The sequence below is a fragment of the Vigna unguiculata genome, unplaced genomic scaffold (genome assembly GCF_004118075.2).
Source record: "Vigna unguiculata cultivar IT97K-499-35 unplaced genomic scaffold, ASM411807v1 contig_543, whole genome shotgun sequence".
Taxonomy (NCBI): Eukaryota; Viridiplantae; Streptophyta; class Magnoliopsida; order Fabales; family Fabaceae; genus Vigna; species Vigna unguiculata.
The window spans coordinates 205,984-212,500 of NW_021011261.1; the positions used below are offsets into that span (position 1 = coordinate 205,984).

A 6,517-nucleotide genomic window follows, 5' to 3' on the forward strand; every position below is an offset into this window, starting at 1 on the left:
GGTGTCGGAAAGCGGCTAACTCGAACGTTTGAGCAGGAAAAGGAGACCTAATCTTGCAAAAATGATCCTTGTGAAAAGCTTTCCACAGATGGTGGAGTGAACAAGAAAAGAAGAGGGTCAAGCTTTTCCAGCAGTCAAGCCAGATGCGGATTGAATAGCTGCGCTTACTCCTTCAACCCCGAAAAGATCGGATTTGCGCTAATGCGGATTCGATAGCGCCGTTTTCTTCCTTTACACAAGGCCATGCCTTTTATACGACAGGACCAATGGCAACTGATGAAACAAGAGAAAATGCTATTGAACCACACTCACTAATTGGCCTATCCGGTTCTATAGATTAGACTGCCAAGGTGTCTTGCTCAAAGCTTAAAGGCAAAGATCACATTCCTACTGTCAAGCTAAAGGCGAAAGATAGGGGCGCAAACGCTAAAAAGCCGTTGCGCTAACGCTATGGAGTTTGATTGCAGGGCAGGAACGAGAAGAAGAAGGCTTTTCGCTTCGCTTTCGGAGTTCAAGCTTAAGGCCTGAGGAATGCATTTGAATTATCATTTTCATTTCAGCAACTCCCCAGACTCGAACTGGAAGGGCTCTGCTCAAGCCTATTTTCTAAAGCTAAAGTATACTTTGTAATTCCGAGTCACAGGAAAATAGGGGAATATGGAATGGAATTGATTACTAAGTCGACAGTGAAGTAAGACTCTCGGGAAGAGAAGAGAAAGGAAAGGAACTGAAATAGTGTAGTTCAGAGTTTGTTTTGTAGTTGGAGTTCCTGAGCCTATAAGTTAGCAATCTATCTTCATACCTCTCCCGTTAGCTACATAGTAACCTCTTCCCTGTCTTGTCTTTCAAGAGAAGTGAAGTGGGCGAACGATAAGAAGAGTGACTTTCTCTCTTTGCTCTCCGTAATAGAATATGATTGATTAAGGAAACCCCTGCTTCTTAGAGGAAGGTATAATCCCAGGTAAGAGATATGAGGCTCTCGACCGATAGGGAGAGGAGGAAGGATTTGCTTTTGAATCTAGTTTAGTTGCAAGCGTAAGCGAAACTCAGAACTCCATTTCTAGGAAATAAAATAAGGCATTTCAACTGTTCCCCGGTCACCTATGCAATTTCCTCATCTGTGACTCTCCTACGGGAAAGATTAAGAAAAGCATATGGAGGAGAGTTCGATGTAACTTGTAGATTTCTTTCTACCTTTTCTTCTTTAGCTGAGTTCTCTGTAAGCGAATGAGCTGCTCAAAACCCTTTCATTTCGTTGTTAAGGCCTCTTTCTTAAGGGGGAATACCCAAGGGAATGTTGGCAAATGATATTTTCTTTAGTAACAGATGCCTTCTCCGACATGTCTCGTATGTCAAGCTCTTTTCTAGACCTCATGTGGGAGAGGTACGATGTTACTGCTTGACCTATAACAAGCTCTCGAGTGGGAACAGGATCTCTTACTGCTGATAGGTATGTAATCGAAGAATCTGGATCTGCGAGATATGGATATGAAAGAGGATATGCTCGAACCGGACCGCATCTCTAGTTGCACATAGATAATCTGCTGGTGGACCCCCTTTCCTTTCTTTGATTCAAAACTCGGTCGAATACGTCGTTCACCTTTGTGGTGGATCGACGAGAGTGCGCCTAGCCAGGAGTGTGATTGGTGTCACCTTCCGTGCGCTAGCTGTGCCTTTGCCGGATGTTTATTCGCCCACTCCTTCACAGAGCGATGACTAAGAGTCGGGAATTCTCATTTAGTAGAGCCTGAAAGCCGCGCTTGGCTTGATTTGGGATCGGGTCATAACTAGGAAAATAGTGAAGGGTATTTATATGCCTATATTATATGGTAAAACAATGAATAGCACAATTAAGGATCTTATAGAGAATCTTAGTCAGGACGTCTTGCCAAAGGAATGTTCAAAACTGGCGGCTCTATGCTACCAATTTTAGAAACTAAGATATAGTAATATGGAAACATTGATCCAGCTGATCAGCCTGGTAGGTCGGATCTGCTCTTCCCTAGAGCGACCTGTCTTGTACAGCGCAGAATATTATAGCACCTCTCAGGATTATAAAAAGATGGAAAAAAACTCTGTTAGAGTTTTCGACAAAAACTTGAGAAAGCCTCATAATGTCACCCTTACGGTTCCCTCTAATATACGGGATAAGAGAAAAAGTCGGGCCTCCACATTCGTGAACTTCATTCATCAAAAAGATGCTCAAATAGCTATGTCTATAGCGTTCAACGCGCACGAATATCCTTTTCCTCTGTATACAGTGCACGACAACTTCATAACTAATACAAAGAATTGTGAAGCTCTGCCTGTCTATTATCTAAATGTAATTAAGGGTAAGGGGACCCCACTTCAAATCATTAACCGCTTTATTTATACAAATATTATCAAACCTGTTTTCAATACTGGCCACAGTCAAAGATATTACTCAATGGAACATTTTGATGATAAGATCATATCACTCAATATTCTAGATGAGTTCTTAAAAATTGGAGGCACTCCTCAATCCGAGGCCGGGAATGTAGCAGGTTGGAAGAAAATAATCGAGCAGTTCAAACAAAGATATGTACTATATACTATGGAAGTCTGCGGACCTCCCGATGATGATGATGATGAGGTAAAGGACACGAGATTTGATAATCATTTGAAAAAGTGGGTCAAGTTCAGGAATCAACTCCAAGGGAGATCTTGTATACACCATTAAATCATGATGATGAAAAGCCCTGGCGATTGGGGAAGGCATAATGTTCCGTACACGACAGACTGTCGTACTCTATCAACTGAAAAACATTATTTCACCGTATTCAGTCCTTATCTAGTAAGAAATTGATATTCCCCCACCCTAGTTTACTAATTCCGTTTTTGGAGTTTACAGAACCTGTATCGGTCCACGAGACAGACCTCCTCAGCCTAAGTGTGATGGATCTTTTAGTACAGGATGTTTATCCTGTCATAGGAGGTTACGCGAAAGCAAATATCATATTCTATTTGAAAATCGGAGAAAATGATGTAATCGCAAAACCACTAAATAAACAATCTATTCCCTTAACGTTGGATGATGGTACACCAATTTCTAAGTCTGATATATATGCTCATGTGTAGAATAGTATATTAAAATGAATAGAGCTTTATGATGGACATTCGGTTGTTAGAATAGCTATTTGAGCTCATTTTCAAAATGCTATCAAAGAACCACTTACTCATTTGAAAGAGGAGTTGCTAGAGGAGGTTCTCTCTGAATGCTTTAAGCCAGCTTCTGGCGAATTCGATATTACCGATTTACCTGTGAAAAGTATTCGTTCTACTTCTCGAGAGTATTCTAAGTATATAACTGTTCCTAGGAAATCGGGGAATAAAGGCCTGAAGCCGTTCTTGGTGGCCGATATTGAGACCATAATGATCGAGAATCTTCATGTACCCTATGCGGTAGGTGTCATGGTGGTGAATCCGGGGATTCAAGTTAGGGTTGATAGGATCGATACTTACTTCAGCGAAGATTACTCTTCAAGAGTATTCCCTACCTTTGAAGAAAGGAGCACCCGAATGCTCTAATCTTTTCTCTTGAGGGTTGCGTCTATTACTCGACAAAATAGCTCGGCTAAAACTATCTACTTTCATAACTTAGGTCGATTCGATGGTATTTTCCTACTGAAGCACCTAGCATTATATCATCCTAATTACACGGTAAAGCCCCTTATGAGAGACCATATACTCTACGAGATTGCTGTCTATTCAAAGAATAGGCATTTATTTACATTCAGAGACTCCTTACGTCTACTCCCCGGCAAACTAGATGACCTTGCTAAGAATCTATGCCCAGAGTTAGGTTCTAAAGGTTCTATTTCCTATGAGGATGTCAGACTTGAAACTCTTAGTACTCTTAAAGAGAGTTTGTTAGACTATATGAAGCAGGATATTCTTCTGCTTGGGGGTATTATGCAGACCTTCCAGGACATCTATTATAAGGCTTACCAGGCCGACATTGTCAATAAGCTAACAACAGCCTCACTGGCTCTCAGTCTCTTTAGTGAGAAATATTACGATGAAAAGAAGCACAGTATCCACATCCCTAATCAGAATGAGGATGGATACTTTTATTCGGCGTGGATATTACGGTGGGCATACCGACACATACACCCCATACGGTCAAAATCTATACTACTATGATGTGAACTCTCTCTATCCGTTTGTTATGAAGGAATTCCCAATGCCTGGGGGTATACCGGTCTGGCATTCTGATTTAGAATCCATTCCATTAGATAGCATGTTTGGGTTCATTGAAGCTTATGTTGAATGCCCCCAGAGTATAAAGAAACCTTTTCTACCCTATCGGAATAAGGATGGCACTCTTCTCTTTCCAACTGGTACCTTTGTTGGGGTTTACTATAGTGAGGAGCTCAAGTATGCAAAAGAAATAGGCTACACTATAATACCTATTTGTGGATACCTCTTTGAGGAGATGGAAAGTCCATTCAAGGGCTACGTGAACTCTCTCTTTGAAAGCAGATCCAATGCTAAAAAGATGGGAAATAATGCCCTTTCTTTTGTATATAAATTACTAATGAACTCATTCTATGGTAGATTTGGCATCAATCCTCAAAGCACAAAAACCGAGATATGCAAGAAATCTAGACGTGACCTTTTATTTAGACGCGAAGAGTTTATAGACGAAGTCTTTCTTAGAGAGGATCTATACATGGTATCTTATCTTACCAATTCGGGTAAGGGGCCTTCTTATTGGGATCCCCAAAAGAACTCCGCGGTCCAACTATCCGCTGCGATCACAGCCAGCGCTAGGATCTATATGTACAAGTATATATCAAGAGAAGATTGCTTCTATACAGACACCGACTCTATTGTCCTGGGTAAACCTCTTCCGGAGGAAGATATTTCCTCTTCTGTATTAGGTCAATTCAAATTAGAAGATAGGATCTTGGAGGGATACTTTTTAGCACCTCAATGCTATTGCTTTACCACAGAAGAATCTGAAGGTATTAAGAAGGTCTTCAAGTTCAAGGGAGCGGGTAGAAGTGTTATAACTCCTGAATGGTTTGAAGAGCAGTACGCCAACCCCTCTAAAACTATAAGTGAGAAGGTCACTTTTCATTTTCGACCCGATTGGAAAGAACTTGAGGTTCAAATGAAAGATAGTACTACAACTCTTAGAACTATCGGTAACATCAAGAGGAAGTCCTTATTGGATGAATCTGGGAAATGTGTAGGTACAGATCCACTTGATATCAATGACTTGTCATGTCTAAATAACATTAGTACAAAAGTCTGAAATAATTTTAAAAAGAAATATGCGATTTTAGAAAAAGAGAATCATGCTCTTTCTCTGAAATTAGTTAAGCTGGAACAGGAAAGAGGTAGAATAGCCCAGCAGGGAGTAGAATCACGAAAGAAGACCCTTACATTAGAAGATCAGAATACATTAGAGCAAAAGAATGCTAAAAGGGGTGAAGAGGAAAGGAACGAAGAGAATGTCAATGAGGAAAGAGGTGAAGAGAATATCAATACGGTGAAAGATCGAAGAAGGACTATCTCTAAAAAAGATGGGGATCCAGAGACGAAGCCACCCGATAATGGATGTGGATAAAAGACATTAGATAAAGGAAAGATGTCAACAGTTTTCAAAGACAAGAAAAAAGCTATGCGATAGAAAACCGCGGATCTCAATAGAATGGACCGACTCTCTAGTAAGGACCCGTCCCACACAGTGTACTACTATCGGCCCCTTCATGAATATCAGATTCATCACTGTTAGTCAATCGAGGAATCTCGACTGTCAAGGAGAAGAGCCTTGCTCGTTAGCGTCATTGCGTGCAACTCATAATATAACAGAACTTTTCAAACAATAGGTTATGAAATAGCTTAGTTAGCTATACTAAGGTCCGTAGTAACTCTACCTATAGGTAGAGGAAGGACTCCCATCCTAAGGATCTATAGGCAAGTATTGAATCATATCCAATAATCTAACTAGAACTCCGGATCGAAGTGGGTAAATAAGAGAAGAGGAAGACGGCATCTCGGCTCCTCGTAGCGCCCGGGATCACTTTCTCCTAGCTAGTGCTACTGCTCTGTTCTCCGCTGCTGTTAGCTTTTCAGTTGAGTTAGAGAGTTGTCTATGAAGGGTTTGAACAGTTCACAATAGCAGATGGAGTCTAAATAGTGGATAAGGGATGCCTTTAGTCAGTTCCTTTTTCTTTGTCAGTACCAGGAAGGTACGGCATTGAGCTTGCGGATCGAGTTAGGTAAATATATAAAGGTTGTTTCAGTGATCCGATTCCTGGAAAAGGGCTTTCCATCTTCTCAGCCTGAATCGGACAAAAGCAACTCTAACTCGAAGGATGGGATCAACTCTCACGATCAGGAATACCCAAATCCAGATCATGCATAACATCTTGTTCGAATCCCGCTCGTGGGATGGCCTTGGTCATATAGATGAAGGGCGTCTCGGGACCAAATATACAACTGTTTGGAAGATGTTCAAGGTAAACTTTCCTCCTTAGATGAAAAA

At 41.0% G+C, this 6,517-nt stretch overlaps 1 pseudogene; it reads left to right on the top strand.

Moving 5' to 3' along the window:
- Positions 1 to 223: 223 nt before the first annotated feature.
- Positions 224 to 6,517, top strand: part of LOC114172410 — a 6,923-nt pseudogene continuing 629 nt past the window's right edge.